The sequence below is a fragment of the Rhinolophus sinicus genome, chromosome 17 (assembly GCF_057876585.1).
Source record: "Rhinolophus sinicus isolate RSI-liver-muscle chromosome 17, RSI-T2T, whole genome shotgun sequence".
Classification (NCBI taxonomy): Eukaryota; Metazoa; Chordata; class Mammalia; order Chiroptera; family Rhinolophidae; genus Rhinolophus; species Rhinolophus sinicus.
Genome location: NC_142517.1, coordinates 172,927,387 through 172,947,650, shown reverse-complemented (window position 1 = coordinate 172,947,650; position 20,264 = coordinate 172,927,387).

Here is a 20,264-nt window from a genome sequence, read left to right as displayed (position 1 = left end):
ATAATAAATCTTTAAATAAAATTGTACCTGTCCTACTCAAACTCTTCCCAAAAAATTGAAGAATAGACAATACTCCCTAACTCACTTTATGAGGCCAACATTACCCTGATACCAAAACTTGGTAAGGATAACACATACACACAAAAACTACAGACTAATATCTCTGATGAATACAGATACAAAAATTCTAAACAAAATTCTAGCAAATCAAATGCAACAATGCATTAAAAAGATTATTCATCACAACCAAGCTGGGTTAATCCCAGGGGCACAAGGATGGTTCACCATATGCAAATCCATCAATGTAATACATCACATAAACAAAATAAAGGACAAAAATCATATGATTATATCAGTTGATGCAGAAAAAGCATTTGACAAGATACAACATCCATTTATGATTAAAACACTTAATAAAATAGGTATAGAAGGAAAGTACCTTAACATACTAAAGGCCATATATGGAAAACCCTCAACTAGTATCATAATTAACGGTGAAAAACTAAAGCCCTTTATATACAGGAACACGACAGGGCTGTACCCTATCGCCTCTGCTTTTCAACACAGTGTTGGAAGTTCTCACCAGAGCAATCAGGCAAGACAAAGAAACAAAAGGCATCCAAATTGGGAATGAAGAAGTTAAATTGTCACTCTTTGCAGATGACATAATGCTATATACAGAAAACCCTAAAGACTCCATCAAGAAGCTATTAGAAACAATCAACGAATACAGTAAAGTTGCCGGCTACAAAATCAACGCACAAAAGTCCATTGCGTTCCTATATACTAACAATGAAATCTCAGAAAAAGAACTAAAAAAAAAAAAAAAAAAAAATTCCTTTTGCAATTGCAACAAAGAGAAAAAAATACCTAGGAATAAACTTAACCAAGGATGTGAAAGACCTGTATGCTGAAAACTATAAGACATTTTTAAAAGAAATTGAAGAAGACAAAAAGAAATGGAAAGACATTCCGTGCTCATGGATTGGAAGAATCAACATAGGTAAAGTGGCCGTATTACCCAAAGCAATATACAGATTTAATGCAATCCCCATCAAAATCCTAATGGCATTTTTTAAAGAAATAGAAGGAAAAAATCATCAGATTTGTATGGAACCACAAAAGACCCAGGATAGCCAAAGCAATCCTAAGAAAAAAGAACATTGCTGGAGATATCACATTCCCTGCCTTTAGCTTGTACTACAGGGCAACAATAATCAAAACAGCATGGCATTGGCAGAAAAACAGACACACAGACCAATGGAATAGAATTGAGAACCCAGAAATAAACTCACATAAATAGGGACAGACAATTTTTGACAAAGAAGGAAAAAACATACAATGGAGAAAAGACAGCCTCTTCAATAAATGGTGCTGGGAGAATTGGAAAGCCAGGTGCCAAAGAATGAAACTATATTGCTATCTGTCACCATGTACAAAAATTAATTCAAAATGTATCAACAACCTAAGCATAAGACCTGAAACAATAAACTACATAGAAGAAAACATAGGTACTAAACTTATGAACCTTGGATTCAAAGAGCTTTTTATGAATTTGACTCCAAAGGCAAGGGAAGTAAAAGCTAAAATAAATGAATGAGACTATATCAAACTTAAAAGCTTCTGCAGAGTCTCTTCTCTCCTTAAAAGATTCCAAAATGAAAGCAAGAGTGTCCACTCTTGATAGAAACAGGTGAAGAAAGAACTTTAGCAAGAATCAGAAAAATCTGGACAAATCATTATACATAAAACGGCACCCTTTTTACACTTCACATAAATAAGACTAAAAGCTTGAGGAAGTGATATGGTGGTTATTAAAGCTTACACTGCTTTATAAGTATTTTTTAATATAAAGAAATTAGGTGGACTAAGTCACCTGGAAAACCATTTGTTGAAACTCTTACAATACTGGTTAAAATATATCAAACCACACTCACAAGGCATAAAGTAGTCTACCTAGATTCCAAAAACAAAGAATCATAAACAGAGATAGAAAGTAAATTTTAACTGCCCGAGGGTGTGCCTATTTGTATGCATGTGTGGTGTTTGTGTGTGTGTAGTACATATGAGAATGTTTAGTATATGTCCTGCTTGGTAGACCATGAGTTTATTTCATGCCTATCCAAACACAGGACAAATATTCTTGGTTCCACTCAGGGTGATCACTGGAAATGAGATCCCCATATAAAGGAAGAAACTTTAAAAAGCTATATCAACAGAGTTCTAGAAACAAGAATCCCTCTGGTGAAGAAAGAAAGGGGAAGAATGTGTTTGCTATATATGTCTGGGCTGTGGGAGAGAAAAGCATTTCTCCAGTTGGTTTTAGGTCGGATCCGTATTATCCATGTAGTTTCCAAACTCAGAAGTTGACAAATATGCATAAAAGTGGTGACAGTCTGTGACAAACTAGGGTATTTGCCAGATGATACTATTGAGGGACAGAAGCTCATGCAAACTTGAACAGAATTCTCACAGGTATAACTTCATTTGATGAACTCACAATCTCTCACACCGTAAACCATATGAATAACAATTCACCATTAGAATCAGCAGACAAAGCATATAAGAAGTTTAAATCAACAAGAATTTCAAAAAAATAGGACATTCTTAAGGAAAATACAAAACACATGTTTAAATAACCAAATATAAAAAATTAAAACCATAAAAAGCTATAATAGGCAAATTTGAAAACGTAGACAAATGTGAAAACAAAAGCAAATTTGAAAGCAGTAAATTTGAAATATAAAATCTAGAAATAAAAATAATTAATATATTGAAGTAAAAATTAATCTGTTATGTTAACTTCATATTAGATAGATAAAACTAATGAACTAAAAAGTAGATCTAAGGAAATTTTTAAAAAGAGAGGTTAAAACCCAAGGAAAGAGAACCTTCAGCTTCTAGTTCCACATGTAAAGACCTTGAAAGTAGTTACATTATCACAAACAAGTAAAAAGAGACCAGACCAAAAAAAAAAAAAAAATCAACAACTCTTGCAGGATTTTTAAGAGAAGTAAGGATATGGTATAAATTGCAGCCCTCAAAGATGGAGAGACAGACAGGAGAACACAGGGGGTCGTGGCTTACCAGAACAGAGATTCATAAACGGAAACTGCAATAGGAATCAGTGCCAAAGCAGGAAAACCTAAACTAATTGATTAACTGCTGAAGGTTCAGCATGAACAACTCTAAGAGTTAAAAACTCCAGGGGGATCCACTCATAGGGTGGCCCCCACAATTTTGTAAGATTTATCTCCAGCCACTTGACCAGGTACTCACAGTACACATCAGAGAAAAATCCCCTCATGCTTCTGGCAGAGGGAGAGGGAAGGGAACCATTTTGAAATACCCTGAAGCACTCCAATCTTAACAAAGCCTGCCCTCAGGAGAAACTAATAAACTAAAGCCTAACAAGCTGGGGTGTTATTACAGCCTAATTTACCTGGGGGAAAGTAAATACTCCAGTCATCTGCAGCCTTCATGTGGGAAAAGAGAAATATCCAACTCCAGCCCACTTTAGCTATCCTGTCCCCCTAAGGGGAGAAAAACAAAACAAAACTGATAAACACTTATAAAGCTAATAGTTCAGAGGCAAAAGATCACCAAAGACCTAACCATTTGACTACAGAATGCTTACCTTCCCCTCAAACTTATTACTACATACCTAAAGCCTATTTACAGTAGTTCCTTTCACCTGATACATATGTACTGCTATCAAGAAAAAAATTTTAAAGCATACCACAAGGCAAAAAACACAATTTGAAGAGATAGAGCAAGCATCAGAATAATACATGGCAAGGATGCTGAAATTATCAGACTGGGAATTTAAAATAACTATCATTAAGGTGCTAAGGAATCTAATGAATAAAGTAGACAGCCTGCAAAAACCAATAGGTCATGTAAGCAGAGAGATGGAAATCCTAAGAAAGACCCAAAAAGAAATGCTAGAGATCAAAAACATTATAACAGAAAACAAGAATGCCAGTTTTATTAGTAGAATTTCTGAGCTTGAAGGTATCTGAACAGAAATCTTCAAAACTGAAAAGCAAAGAGAACAAAGAATGAAAAAACAACAATAACAACAACAACAACAAGATATCCAAGACTGTGGGACAATTACAAAGGATGTAACATACATCTAATGGGAATGCAAGAGAAGAGAATATATTTTTTTTTAAATAGAAGTAATATTTGAAAGAATAATGATGGAAATTTTCCCCAAATTAATGTTAGACACAGAACCACATATCCAAGAAGCTTAGAAAATACAAAGATGGATAAATACCTCAAACAAAAAATTATACCTAGGCATAATATTTTTAAACCACAGAAAATCAAAGATAAAGGTAAAAATCTGACAGAAGCAAGAAGAAAAAAATTAGTTACAGAGGAAAAAGATAAGAATTATATCTGAGTTCTCAGAAATCATGCAAGGCAAGAAGAGGATGGAGTAAAATATTTAAAGCATTGAGACAAAAAAAACACACATCAATTCTGCATTATGCAAAATTCTTTCAAAAGTGAAAGAGAAATACAGACTTTCTAAACAAAAATTGAGGGAATTTATTGCCAGTAGACCTGACTTGAAAAAAATGCTAAAAGAAGTTCTTTAAAGAGAAGGAAAATTATATAGGTCAGAAACATCTATATGAGAAAGTAAGAACATCATAGAAGGTATTGAAGGTAAAACAAAAACTTTCATTTTTCTTCTTAATTGATATAACAGATAACAGTTTCTTCAAATAATAATAGCAACATATATGTATTCAATTATGTGTGCCTATAAATTAAGTGTGCATATATATGTGCATATATACATAAGTGTGTATGTATACACATATTTATATATATGTATATATGTATGTATGTGTGTATATATATATATATATATATATATATATATATATATACCTAGTATATACCTAGGTATAAGTAAAGTGAATTATACCAATGGTATAAGGAGGGGAGAGAAGAATTAAGAATATTTTGTTATTATAAGGTACTCACACTACCTGTGAAGTGGTATAGTGTTATTTGAAGATAGATTTGGATTAGTTGTAAATACATATTGCATATTTAGGGCAACCACTAGTAAATTTTAAAAAGAAGTATATCTGATAGGCTAAGAAAATGGAATCATAAAAAATGCTCAATTGAAAACACAAAATACAGAAAAACAGTGGCAGGTAAAAAACAAAACTGAAAAAACATGAACAACAAATAGAAAGCAGTAAAAAATATGTGGTAGCTATTAACTCAGCTATATTCATAATCACTTTGCACATCAATGGTCTAAATACAATTAAAAGACTGTCAGAATGGATCAAAAACGTGACTCAAGTGTATGTTGCTTATAAGAAACCTACTTTAAATACAAGGACACACATAGATTAAAAGCAATGGATGGAGAAAAATATACCATTCTAACACTGATCAAAAGAAAGCAGGAGTAGCTGTATTAATTTCAGACAAAGCAGACAAAAAGCAAGGAAGTTATCAGGGATAAAGAAGGGCACTATGCAATGTAAAAGGGGTCAATCCTCCAAAGGTAATAACAATCTTTAATATGTATGCACCTACCAACAAAGCACCATACTATGTGAGCCAAAAAATGGTAGAAATGCAAAGAGAAATAGATGAATCCAATATCATAGTTGGAGATTTCAACACTATTCTCTCAGATAGGGACAGATACAGCAGGCAGAAAATCAGTAAGGATGTAGTTGAACTCAACAACACCATCAATTAACAATATAATTGACAGCTAATGATGCGTAATATTAATCCTGAGTGCTCAACAAATTTATCACTCAAACAGTCATATTTTCAGCCTTATCTCTTCACCCCCACACTCATTTTTCCATACTGGGGCCCTGGCCTCAGAGCCTTGACAATTATCTCTAATACTCATAAAATGATCCGTGTGTGTGTGTTACCTGGCTTCCAGCTCCCTCCATCATCCATCCATAGACCTTTAGCTTTCCCTTTCAAAAATAATTTATAGCGTGTCAGTAAGACATATATTATTTGGGAAGGATAGATTGTAAGTGTTAACTGAAGCGCGAAATGCTATTCTCTAGGAAACATATTGTGGATAGAACAAAAAGAGCTTTGTTCTAAAGCTTTGCTATTTAAAAAGTTCCAAAATCAAAATAATTTTTAGAAGGCTGTGGGTATTTTGAGATCCCTTCTGTTTTATTAAATGCTCCACCCACACATTTACAGTTATGATATCATCAGAGCTGGATGAGATTAGAGCACAAGATCAGGAACCGTGGGCTCATGTGCTTTGTAATCGAGGGCTATCTCCTTTCCCTTTAGACCTCACCCACTCCTCATCCCGTACCATGCACATGCAGACTTAGCTCCATGCATTTGAGTGTATGTATCCAGCATTTCAAAAATAATTTATAGCATGTGAGTTAGACATATATTATTTGGGAAGGATAGATTGTATGCCTCAGGGGAAAAATCGCTTCATGACAGACATGTCAATATCCAACACTTTAGCCCATAATACAGTACAACAAAATAAATCTCTGTGAATTAAAGTTATGTGCGTACTATGATTTAAGTCATTATGTATGTAGGATACAGTTAGACAGAAGTACTGGAGATATTAAACACTTTCCTGAGTAAAGAAGTGAAAGAGTACAAATAATTTTGTCTTATTTACTATGCTAGGGGCAGCAAACTGCTACTCAACAGCTGAATGTTCTAGCTTTTCTTTGTAAATCAGATCAGGAACCCACATTGCTGCTTTGGAGTTCTTTTAGGTGGAAAATGTTTTTTCTAGTTCTTCACAACAATTGTCAGCCTCTTTCAGTCACACAAAAGGCAACTATATATTTCCCTGCTGGCACAGTACAGTCTTGTTTTACACTTGTCACAACATTTCATTCTCAAATACCAACGTTTTCATTCTCAGTAGTGTCCCAGTTTAAATAATAATGTCCACGAGCACACTACTTATTTACCTTCCTCATTCCTAAAGATATTTTACTCATCCACCCTAAACAGGTAACAAGAGAGATTGCTCAATAATTCCCTAAATAGCTGTTACTGCCATTGATTGCCTTTCTCTGGTAAAAGACCCTTGGCCAAAGACCCTTGCTGGAACACAGAATTACAGCACACAAATTGTTTCATACTAGAGCTGGTGAGTCCCTTTCCTCTCTGACAAGGGAGTTTTCAGGATGTAGTCATCTATGGCCATGTCTCCAAGGAAGAAGCCAACAGGTAGAGGGGATCAAAGATGAGAGGCCAGGTAAGTCTTCACAGTGAATAAAAGCTTATTTGCATTGCTACTGTCATTCATGACTTTCCTAATTATCAGGGTAACATATTTTATTTTTGTTAAGCTAGGCAGAGTTTGTTTTCTGGTAAGTTGCACACACACACACACACAAAAGCATCATTTACTTCTATTCCAAAAGCTTGTTTATTTTTATTTAAAATATACAAATATAAACATAAAGTATATCTATTTCAGTGAAATAATTCAGTACCTCTCCTCTTCTGGTTCTTTTATATTTAATCTTAAGAATCATGAACTGTTTCTTTATCTAACACTTTCTTTTATATTCTCCTAGAGAAAAAGAGAGTGCATGAATATAGGAATGTTGGAAAAAACTTTAGAAACCATCCTCTCCACCTTTTTAATTTTACAGAAGTCTGCTATGATCTGAATTTTTTGTGCCCCCCCCCAAAAAAAAATATTCATGGTTGAAATTCTAACTCCTAAAGCCGATGGTATTTAACTAACTCCTAAAACTCTAACTGAAATTCTAACTCCTAAGGCTGTTAAAGGTGGGTCCTTTAACAGGTGACTAGGTCATGAGGGTGGAACCCTCATGAATGGGGTTAATGCTCTTCTAAGAGATCCTACAGAGTTCCCTAGCTCCTTCCACCATGTGAGGATATGACAAGAAGACTGTGACCTGGGGGAGGGCCCTCACCTGATCATGATGGCATCCTAATAGTTTCAGACTTTCAGCCTCCAGAACTGCGAGTTATAAATTTCTGCTGTTAATAAACCACCAGTTTGCAAAAGCCTGAATGAACTAAGACAAAATCACAGCGAGATTCGACGACAAAGCTGTTCATACAGTGTAGTACTGAATACAATTATTATTTTTTTTGTACATTAAATTTCCTTTAATCTCCTTTAATCTAATTTACTCTTCTAGTTATTTTGTCTTAACCCTTATTTGGGGTGGGGGGATTTGGTGGTGGTTACTGATGACTGAAATGGAATCATTTATTCATTCTTTAAGAGAGACAATCCCCTTCTCTTATGACTTTACAATAATGATAGCTAACTTTTACTGAGCACTATTATAAGAGCTTTTAATGTTGTTTTTTTCATTTAATCCCTGCCACCACTCAATGATATAGGTACTGATATAATCAACATTTTATAGATTTGGTAGTCTTCCCAAGGTAATTCCCATATATTGTAACCTTTTTTTTCCAATATAAAACTGTTTTTTTAGCTTATTTTTATTTTATATATATTTTGTAAATCACTGAAAGTACTTTTTATAACCAGGGAGATTTCCATAAATAAAGCATAGATTCCGTGAGTTACCCAAGATTACACTGTCTGATGAAGAGCAGATCCAGGACATGGACTCAGACGGCCTAACCTCAATTCCAGAACCATTCCACAGGGAAGCTTGATATAAAGCAGAAGTGTCTTTAAATTAGCAGTCATGAAATTCCTCAACATTGCATAAGCTTACTGCAGGTTTGTCATTCTGGACACATTATTGATAAATTTAATGCATATCACACTATTAAATACTTTAGAAACTGGTGAGAACTATTCTAGGAGATGGTAGGTTATATTGATGTTTTACTCCTAGAGTTAATGAGACTTGGAATAAGCCTATTAAAATCTCTGAATTGAGAGTGGTCAGTACATCCAGTCACACACATTTCAGGCTAATTAAAAAGCATTCTCTTAAATGATTTTTGACCTTCATCCCTTGTTATTAAAGAGGAGGAAGAGTGTGTGGAAGATAATCATAAATTAGATTATCGGAAGCATATTTTAATTCTAGACCAGACCAAAAAAACATATAAAACCCTTTTCTTCTAAAAAGAAAAAGAAAACAAAGCATAATAATATCTATACTATAGCTATTCCATACTTAAAGTTGTAATTGGTTCTCCATTTTCTAAGTTGACTTTGGCAGGAAAACATTCAGATTATTATTTAATGCAAATTATTGTAACTAAAACTTTTGATATAAGTAAAATACATGTTACTAAATATAGTTTTCTACTAGAACTTCTATCCATTGAGGACATTTATATAAAGCAATTAAGAATGAAGTGGAATATTAGAATAAAGAATTGAGTACCAGATCTTTTCAATCAGATGTCAGTCTTGTTATGTATCTAATAAAATGAGGTTAAATGGTCGAGCTATTCCCAATTACATAAGCCTTTCGTACTTTAGTTCTCTTGTCCTCATGTTAACAAAATATCCCTGATATGGTGTAAGTCTGGTCTATGGCATCTAGCAGGTTATATTTCCTGAAAAAATAGACTCTAAGGCAAAAGTTTGTGTACAGAATGTTTATCAGGGATTGTCACTTGTAAAATGCAAAGGAAGGAAGCAGAACTGTCCAGGAGGAGAAGCAGAGCTGCTATGCAAGTCCAAAAGTTTCATTCAGTCCCACCAGGGAGATCAGAAGCTGAAATGGACCGTCAGAGTTGTCTGGCGTCAATATCAATCAGTCATTGTATCTTGGCCAACACAGGAAGGACTTGACCTGGGGAGAGGCCTGCTCTACGCCTTTTACTATATAGACTGTGTTTTCTCCCACTGATTTGAAACATTACTTTAAAAATATAGTTACATCTTTGTCCATTATTGGTAAGCAAACTCCTTTTTGCTTTCGCTGTTTTTATGGTATTGGCTAAACTCCAGTAAAATGTTTAAAAGCTGTGGTAGGAGATACCCTTGCTTTTCTCTTAATTTTAACAGGACTGTTTCTAATATTTCAACATTAAGTAGGGTGTTGGTGATAGGTTTTTGGTAGGCATCATTTATGAAGTTGACACTCCTATTATTAATCTGTTAATACTTTATTATAAATATCTGTTAAATGTTAGCAAATGCTTTTGAAAATTTATTTAGTTGGTCATGTGCTGTTCTACTTTCATCTATTAATGTAGACATTTTTCTAATGATGAGGCTCTCTGGCTAATGGAATTAATTGGTATGATCTTTCAATTCTTTATACTCATACATCCACTCTTTCCGTAGCCTCATTACGGGAGAAGTGTATTTCACCACCTATTGACTTTAAGCTGGGTATGTGACTAGTTTTGACCACTAACAAGTGGGTGAGAGTCAGTGTACTTTTTTGGAGTCTAAGATGCATTATTTTCATTTGTCTTCATGTATTTCTACTTCTGCTGTGAGAGAAACATGTTCTGGCTAACCTCATGGCCCAAAGAGAATGAGAATACGAGATATAGGGAGAAGAATTAAAATCACATATGATTTTTGTTTTTATACTCAGAAATGAAATTGGTCTACACTTTCTTCGTTCTATGATTGTCTGTTTTGGTATCAGGGAATAATAACCTTATAAAATGACAATATATCACATGCAGTTTTGTATGGTCTATGTCAGTTTACACAACATTACCAATCATTTGGCTATATCAACCATTTTTCATAACTTTTATCAATTACATTTATCTGTATTATCTTACTTCTAGTCTTTTGAGTTTGTTTTTCAACTTTGGTTATTATTTTTAAGATTCTTGAATTTAAGAATATATATTGTTCTTTGAGAACTGTATTGGCCTATTGTATCATTTTGCTATTTAATATATTATAAATCAATTTTAAACAATTTATTATTCTACTTATTCCTCTTTAACTGAAGATATAGGTAGAAATATATTCTTTCATTTCCAATGGAAAATAAACTGACTATATACATTTAGTCTATTTCTTTTTATTGCCTTTTGCAAGAAAATATGTGGCATTCAATATTTTTAATTTATTGAGATTTATTTTGCTGACTTCTACATGCTAAATACTATAAATATATTTGAAAGTACTATGTATATTATGTATTCTATTTCTTAGATTCATAATTCTATATGTGTTTGTGTTGGTGTGTGTATATACCCTAATAAATTCATTAAAGAAGCTTTTAAATTATGACATTGGTATTCTCTATATATTTCTTCATTAGTTTTTTAATCACTAGAATTAGATTCAGAGAGAGATACTATAAATATAGGATCTAATATTTGTAATATATGTTTAATTAATAAAAATATATGAAGAATTTAAGTTTATGCACTTTAATCCTGATAACAAATATTAGTATTTTTACGAAATATTAATGAGTAAGATAAAATTACACAGTGACCCTCCATGCATTAACAATATAACTTAATTATACTAAGGAGAAGAATTATAGATGATGGAAGTTGTAATTTGACTCTTTGTTGGCACATCTGTTATATTTCTTGTCAAGTTTAATCCAGAATGGCCTAAGTATGATGAGCACTGAGTAATACATGTGTCCTTCTCAGTACAAAAATAGGCATTGTGGAAGAAAAGGAAGAATTCTCGGAGTGCTATTGCATCAGATGAAATAATTCATTTAAACAATTTCAAAACTCTTTGCTTCTGAGTTTATGTTCCTGTCAAACATGGGACCTTGACACTGTCAAAAGCAGTCTTAAAGAGAAGAGACAAATACTTTCATTCTCAAATTTCTATTTTCCTAATCACCATTAAATGCATTGGGTTTTAGTTTATAAGCAGTCTCTTTCATGTGTAGGTTGTGTGAAGCATCTAATTGTCTCTTTAAAAATTGACCAAAACCTTTAAGAAACAGATCTCACAGAGGTGCCAATCATCTGGTACCTGTTGGCCTCCTCTCTAATCCTACCTTAACTGCAGATTTATCCATGTTTAGTAATACAATTCTAACTCATGGGACTCACCACTCAGAAAAAAAAGTTACAGACCTGTTGCAGAGCAAAAAATATGATTGGCAGTAACTGATGTCCACAAAGACTGTCAGTAAAGTGTGATATGTACAAGGAATGCAGTTCACTCTTGATTAGTCATGTTAATTGAGGTCAAAAATAACATAATCTGTTTGAACCCAAAAATAAATTCTTAATGTTTCATTATGCAAATAACTCAACTCTCTTTACCAACCTAACCTTTTAATGGAGAGTCTAGAGAGTTTTACATTTTTTACGTTTAGTAATTTGAAATGCACTTCAACTTTCTGCCCCTATCAACTTTTTGGTGGAAGCCTAAAATCAGTTATATGACCATGAGCCAGCAGATGCCAGATAAAAAGTCTTTATACTTTCTCTAATAACTCATGGTGATAAAAAAAAAAAAAATTAAAAAAAGATAAATGAGTGCACCTTTCTCAGGTGAATTTTGTAACTAGACATAATTTGACTAATCTGTTCCACTTAGGATCTCATTGTTTCTCATAGACTGTGTGGTATGACACTTCGGTCTTCCAAGCTGTCCACTTGATGTTCCATTGCACCTTTGTAATTGTTCCATCTGGAGAACAGAGATGATGGCAACTAGAGGAATAGAAGTAGAGAGAATGTGCACATGTGAATAAAATACTGCAGAGGAGAAAAGATGTCAATAGATACCTGGTTTAATGATTGTTTGTCAATAATTGTCTCAGAAAGTTCCCTATAATTTCAGAGAATAATATGTCCAAGGTCTGACAATGAAGTTCGTGAACTTGTTGCACCGATGTTGCTAAGCTTTTTTTTGCTATCAGAGGGATTATTTATTATGAGTTTGCACCAACTGGAAAAACAGTTAACCAAATTTACTATTTGGAAGTGCTGAAAAGGCTGCATGAAAAAGTTAGAAAAAAACCTGAACTTTTCGTCAGCAATTCATGGCTCTTGCATCACGACATGCACCAGCTCATACAGCCCTGTCTGTGAGGAAGTTTTTAGACAGTAAACAAATAACTGTATTGGAACATCCTCCCTATCCAGCTGATCTGGTCCCCAATGACCTCTTTCTTTACCCAAAGATAAAGGAAATATTGAAAGGAAGACATTTTGACAAAATTCAGGATATTAAGGGTAATACAACGACAGCTCTGAAGGCCATTCCAGAAAAAGAGGTCCAAAATTGCTTTGAAGGGTAAAGTAGGTGCTAGTGTTGGTGCGTAGATTTCCAAGGGGAGTACTTCAAAGCTGATGTAGTGCTATTCAGCAATGAAGTATGTAGCACTTTTTCTAGGATGAGTTCACAAACTAAATTGTCTGAGCTCCTATAAGCAGGAAATCACCCTCCCTACAGTACAGACTTGTATAGCTATAAAGGTATTCCTATGGACTCACCACAAAGTGCTTGGTTTTAAATAGATCCACAAAGTTCCTTCTGGCTTTCGGCCTTTTTATTTGTTGTCTCTTTTTCTGGAAAGTTCCTACTCTTCTATTCTTCACTTTCCTGTTCTCTGTCCAATATTCTGGTTTCAAACCAAATATATGCCACTCAGAAAGGCACAATCATATCTAATAGAGCTCCTCAATAGCTCAATAGCCTAGAGTCTTATCAAAGACAGATGTAACTGTCTTAACAGCAGTTATCACGATGTGAAATTATATCATCTAGTTATTCATATTCTGTCTTTCTTTACTGACATGTGAGAGCTTGTCCACTGTGAAACTCTTGTTACTAGAACAGTGTCTGGCACCAAACTGATGCCTTTAAATGTTCACTGAATAACTAAATAAAGGGAACATACCACATGATGACTATAGTTAACCCTATTGAATGGTGTTAAGAGAGTAGATCCTACGAGTTCTCATCACTAGGAAAACAATTTTTCTTCCCTTCCTTCTTCCTTCCCTTCCTTCCTTCCTTCTTTGTATTACCACCAAATCTTCAACCTACATACCTCTGAACCCATGTCCTCTTCCTTCCCTCTTGGTGCAATTTGATGTATCCCTTCCCCTATCATAATCGAATTCCTCACTTGTTCCCTACATCTCACCTCCTCCTGCCTACTCAAAAGCCCTTCTTTAGTAACGCTCTCCTTATCTATTACACCATTAGCTTATCCCTCTATATTGGATCAGTATTACCAGTGCACAAATATGCCTTGAAACCTGCCATCTTAAAAAGTGATAACACTCATTGATCCCTCATTTCTCTCCAGCTACCATCCCACTTCTTATCTCTTCTCCATCAAATTGTCTAGTGACAGCCTCTGTGTCCTCATTTCCAATATTCCCTCATACCTTCTTCAGCCAAATACTTAAACCCCATTTCCCTATTGAAACTACTCTTGGCAAATTCACCAGGGACTTCCATGTTGCAAAACCAATGGTTTCCTTTCAATGACCCATACATTTGTTTTGTTTCAATCCTAATCTCTTTCCTGAGTTTCCCCCATGTAAAACACGGTGCCTACTAAATATAACACCCTGATTTCCAGTAGGAAATTCCAACACTGGTACTGTTATTTGAATCAATTATGTATACTGAATAATATCTGTTCTGTTTAGAAAACTTGCCTCTCTCATTAACAGGTTCCTATGAGAACATCAGCTATTTCTTTTTCTTTTTTTTAAATTACATTTATTGTGGTGATATTGGTTGGTAAAATTGTATAGGTTTCAAGTGTACATTTCTATAATACACCATCTATATATTGCATTGTGTTCACCACCCAGAGTCGGTTCTCCTTCCATCACCATACATTTCACCTCCTTTTCCTCTTTTACCACCCCCTCCCCCCTTACCCTCTAGTAACCACTAAACTGTTGCCTGTGTCTATGAGTTTTTGTTTCTTTGTCTTGTTCCTTTGTTGCTTTCAGTTTCATATCCCACATACGAGTGAAGTCATATGGTTCTTGACTTTTTCTGACTTATTTCGCTTAGCGTGATAATCTCAAGATCCATCCCTGTTGTCGCAAATGGCAGTATTTCATCTTTTCTTATGCCATATCAACAACCTGCTCACTTCCATGCTTTCGCTTAACCTGCTCTCCCTATTGCCACCCACACATAGTATGCCACCAAGTCCTGTTGCCCCTCCTGAAACAAGTTCTGAATTCATACGTTTCTCCCCATATCCCTTGCTATCAATCTAGTCCCCATCACTACCATCTTGTACCTGGACCACTGAAAGAGCATCTCCCAAGTCCTTCTCATTGCACTTAGAACTAAAAGCTAAGTTTCTCATTGTAACTTAAAAATCTCAACATGATCTGGGCTCTGGTCTCCTTTGAATTCACTTCTCTCTCTTGAATTTACTTCCCTTCAGACAAAATCACCTGCATTTCAAAAGTCCAAGGAAGTCTGAATTCTCCTCTTGATAGTTGCTGTTACAGTTTTTGTCATTGTTGATGCCTGAAACTTAGAGGAGTGTTTCTTTCCCTTTGAAGTTTCATAAAATTAAGACATATGCTGGGGTTGATTAATCTATATTGATTTTATCTGGAATAAAGTATACCTTGCAATCTGTGGATTCAATTCTGCCTTGATTTCAGGAAGACTCTCCTAAATTTCATCTCTGGATATTTTATTTTATTTCATTTCTTTTTTTCTCTTTGTCAAATACACAAACTACAAATACCTTGTATCTCCTGTTGCTTCCATAGCAATGATTTTCCTTTTAATTCTTAAAATTTTTTTTTCAGTCTGTTTTTCAAATACATTTTCCAGCTGTTTTCATCCATATACTTTTTCTTTCTGTAATTAATATGACCTCACTTTTTCTGATGTTTTGTTTTCCTTCCTCCTTGTTCTTGGGCACCACCAACTCATTTTTCATTCTTTTGTTTTTTTATTCCATCCTTGAATCTTGTTCCTAGAGGTGGTGTATCATTCAATTCTTTGAACCCACATGCCACTTTATGGCATGATGTTCCTCTGATCCACAGCACTGTTATTCTGCTGTGTGGTCTTCATCCTCCTTTTGGTTGTAGTACGTCTTCCTCCCCTCCTCCCTTGCCTTTCCCATCTCCTTGCCTTCCTCCTCCCCTCCCTTTCTGTGTGTGGCTTGCACTTTACCCCTGCTCAGCTCTCAAAGACCTGAAATGGTGAGTGGCTTCCACAGCTGCCCCTCTCAGAGCCACATTCAGTTAGCTCGTTGCAAAGGTGGCAAGTCTTTTACGTTTCTTTCACAGCACGCTTCCAGCCACTTTGCGGCTCAGACAATTTTCAGTTGGTCCTGAAGCAGGTACACGTGCCCTTACCTTATTCCCACCCCGGGGCCAAGCGGTTAGTACCTAAGAGCACATTCTCTGCACCATGCGCGCCCTGCTAATGCAGTCTTTGGTCTGCCTGCCAGCATCGTCCTCTCTCTGGGACATACCCTCCCAAGTCATTTCCTGGGTGCGTGTGGTCCACGTAGTCCATTAGATCGTCATGTACGATGAACAACATCTTCTGTCAGATCCCCACATAGCACGCTGCCTGTCAGAGCCGCACTGCGACGTGTCTGTCAGATTTGCACTTTGGACGTAATATCCTGGATCTGTATGTCCCACATCCTCAGTCAGTGTTCATTTTGTTGTCATGAAGCATGTCACACAGAAATAACTGAATTAAGATATCGTAATCAACTCTTGAGTTTTGTGTCTGGATGTATTAAGTGCTGGAATCTATACTGGTTAATAAAATCCATTATGTCCCTGAAGAGTTACATGGAAACTGATTGGGGTAGGGAAGGAGAGAAAAATTATTTCTAATTTAAATGCTGAAAGAGAACATTGTCTACATAAAGGAAATCTGTGGTGGATCCTTTAAAAAGTTAAATATATAGTCAACTCTCCATATCCTTTTTCCACATCCACCAATTCAACCAACCAGAGATAGAAAATGCTTGGGGAAAAAATGTTACGTTGTTACTGACATGTACTATGTAGTCAGGCCTAGGATGGTTGCATCTGCACTGAACACGTACGGACTATTTCTCTTTTCATCATTCCCTAAACAATAGCGTATAACAACTATTTACATAGCATTTACATTGTATTGGGTATTATAATCTAGAGCTGATTTAAAGTATATAGGAGGATGTGCAGAGGTTATATGCAAATACTACACCATCATATATGAGACATGAGCATTGGTGGATTTTGGTATTGGGGCTGGTATCCTGCACCTTCCCTCCACCACTACCTCCTACCCCCAGCCAAGGGATGACTATGTCTTAGTTTGCAAGTTGATAATTTTCAAATCACATTTTCATAAACTGAGAGACTGAATATACAGAGAGCACTTGCATTACTTTATGAATATACTTCATGGCACTTCAAGTGGACAATATAAGAAAGGAGACACAAATCACTACAAGTAGTACTAATACCTAACGATAAGACTTTTTACTGGGGCAGTCAGTTTGCTCGGTGTTTAGAGCGCAATGCTCATAACATCAAGGTCACTGGTTTGATTCCCACGTGGACCAGTGAGCCGCGCCCTCCACAACTAGACTGAAAACCACAACTTGACATGCAGCTGATGGGTCCTGGAAAAACACACTGTTCCCCAATATTCCCCAATACAAATTAAAAAAAAAAAACAAGACTTTTACTTTTTAATCTATTTTATGAGCTTTCAGAGAAACTGCACCCTGTGATTAGTTTAAGAAATAATGCAAGCCATCCTGACTAACACAGTTGTCCATTATTGCTCAAGTCATGTTGCCTGGAAACATTTAAAAAGCAAAAGCATTTTAAACATTTCATACTCACTATTGATTCTGGCTGCTTGTTGCCTTTTATTTTTATTCTCTGGTTCATAAATTCCTACTCTAAATGTTAGAGAAATAAAAGCAATATTTCACCATTAGTCAAAGATACACAGTAAAACTTAAGATTAAAGTAACCATTATTTTTGTTACAAAAACTATTGTTCACTTGAGATTATAAATACAGTTATATTCATTTGAAATATATAGAATATTATATTATAGTCCTAGTCAAAGTATGGCATAATTTTGTAATATGTCATGGTATTATTATATGAAATCTACAAATTTTCCAATAGGAATATGAATTTCATTTACTATGACTGTCATTTCTCAATTTCTCTGAACCTCCATCCCCCCCCCAAAAAAAAAATAAGTATGTTATATAGTAAATAAAATATAGTGGTTCATTAAACAGACACATTCTAATGGAAATAATATTTTGTAATACATTTTTTAAAATCTAGATATAAATGCCTATTGTAAATATTAAGACTTCTTAATGGAATGTCTGTCAACACTGATCAAGTGATTCATGCATTTTTAAAATCATAAATATGGAAGATACCTAAGGGAACAAGAAATTCAGAAACCTCTTTGATTTATTTTAATTGCTTTATAAAATTTGGGTTGAATTATTTAAAAGAAATGTGTTAATATTAAGATCAGGGAAAGAAGCTCAAAGGCTAACTTATCCAGTATCTTGTCTCAAACACCTTACTTTGTAGTGATTTTAATATATTACTTTATTTTCAGCTAGCCATTTGTTTCTCAATCATAAAATATCTTAGTCCCATAAATACTACCTTCATTAAACATTTAATCCTTCAGGCCATAGATGAGATCAACCACTTTTTTTCCTCAAAAAACAATAAATTTAAGGTAGGTGCATGAACATAAAACTTTAAAAGTACTAAAGACAAATGATAACATACAAAGTTACAAAACAATTGTAGAAAATAAAAACTTTTCTGTAAATCTCCCAACATAGTAAAAGATAATTCTACTAAATGATGTTTAAGTTAAAATGAAAATATTCTCCGGAAGATCATAATTCTAATCTGTTAGGTTCAAGATTTTATTTTTCAGGGTTGTGGGAATTTGCAAGTACTGCCAGCACTTGTAAAGCACTGACTATGTGCCCAAGACTTTAAAGGGCTTTGCCTCTACATACAGTATCGTCCTTATAACAACCTTGTGACATAAATATCATTATTATCTTCATTTTAATAGAAAAGAATAAGTCCAGAGTGGTTAAATAACTTGGCAGTAATGGTTTCCTTCCACATAAGTAAATAGCCAAGCCAGAATTTAAACCCTTAGATCTAGTTCCAAAACTTCTTTATTGAACTGCTGTGTTGTGGTATCAACTCACATGAATTGAACTTACATACCCAAATTTTAGGAAACCTAAGATACATGCTGGTTCTTCTCTCATCTGGGTAAATACATTCATTTAGCTATTGATTATCTCTCTCTCTTTAAAATGTCTTAGAATGGCAATATATAATAGATGTACATAAACTATATCTGTGTCCATCACAACATCGTAACCAAACTGCAAAAATGTATGTGTGGAAACATTTGTTTTCCCCACAAAAATTTTCACTAGTCAAACTCATACTAGTTGATAATGACCTTTGAGACCAATAAGATGTCTGAGTTGCCAATAATGTAGCTTCTGTTTGCCAATGTGTAATACAATTATGATAAAATCATAACCCAATATTATAAAAAACAAAATAATTTTCCAGACTTTGCCATGGAAGAACAATGTCAATTTGGATAATGCCTTCATACTGTAGTCTTTAAAATACCTCTGAGAAAGGGGCAAATTATTATGATATATTTCATACAAAGAAAATGGTAGGATTGTCTTTTGACAACTCACAGGTGAAGAAAACTTGAGTCATCACTCTACAACAGATCTGATTATGTTTTCTTATAAATATACACATCACCATTTTGAATTATTTGGATACAAGAAGACACTGAAGTACAGTTTAACAATTAATCTGTAAGCAAAAAGTTAAATCAGACACAAAAACTATTCCTAGTTTTTCAGGACCAAGACAAAAATAAAACCCCCTTTGGTGTCTAACGTACTGTTTATTGACCAATTTTTACAAATGTATTGATCACCAGTTCTCTTAACACTAGAAATTACATGAGTTGGCTGATACTTCAGTGCTCTAAATACACGTGATCATATTTTTGGTATAAAAATATTCTGTAATGCTGTGAGTCTCAAACATTAATATATACTAGAAATATATTCGAAATAGAACTTGTTTAAAGTGATGATTTTTTCTGTAGAGTCTCAATTCTCCTGTAATTCAGATTCAATAGCTGGCATGAGGTTTGAGGGAATCCACATTTTAATAAGCAAACTCACTAATTGTGGTGCTGTTGATGTTAGACCATACTTAAAACAAGACTGTGATAAACCTATTATTCAAAAATTTAACTTTTTTTTTTCATGCAATTAAACGAGAAACTGAAGTAATATGAATAAAGATG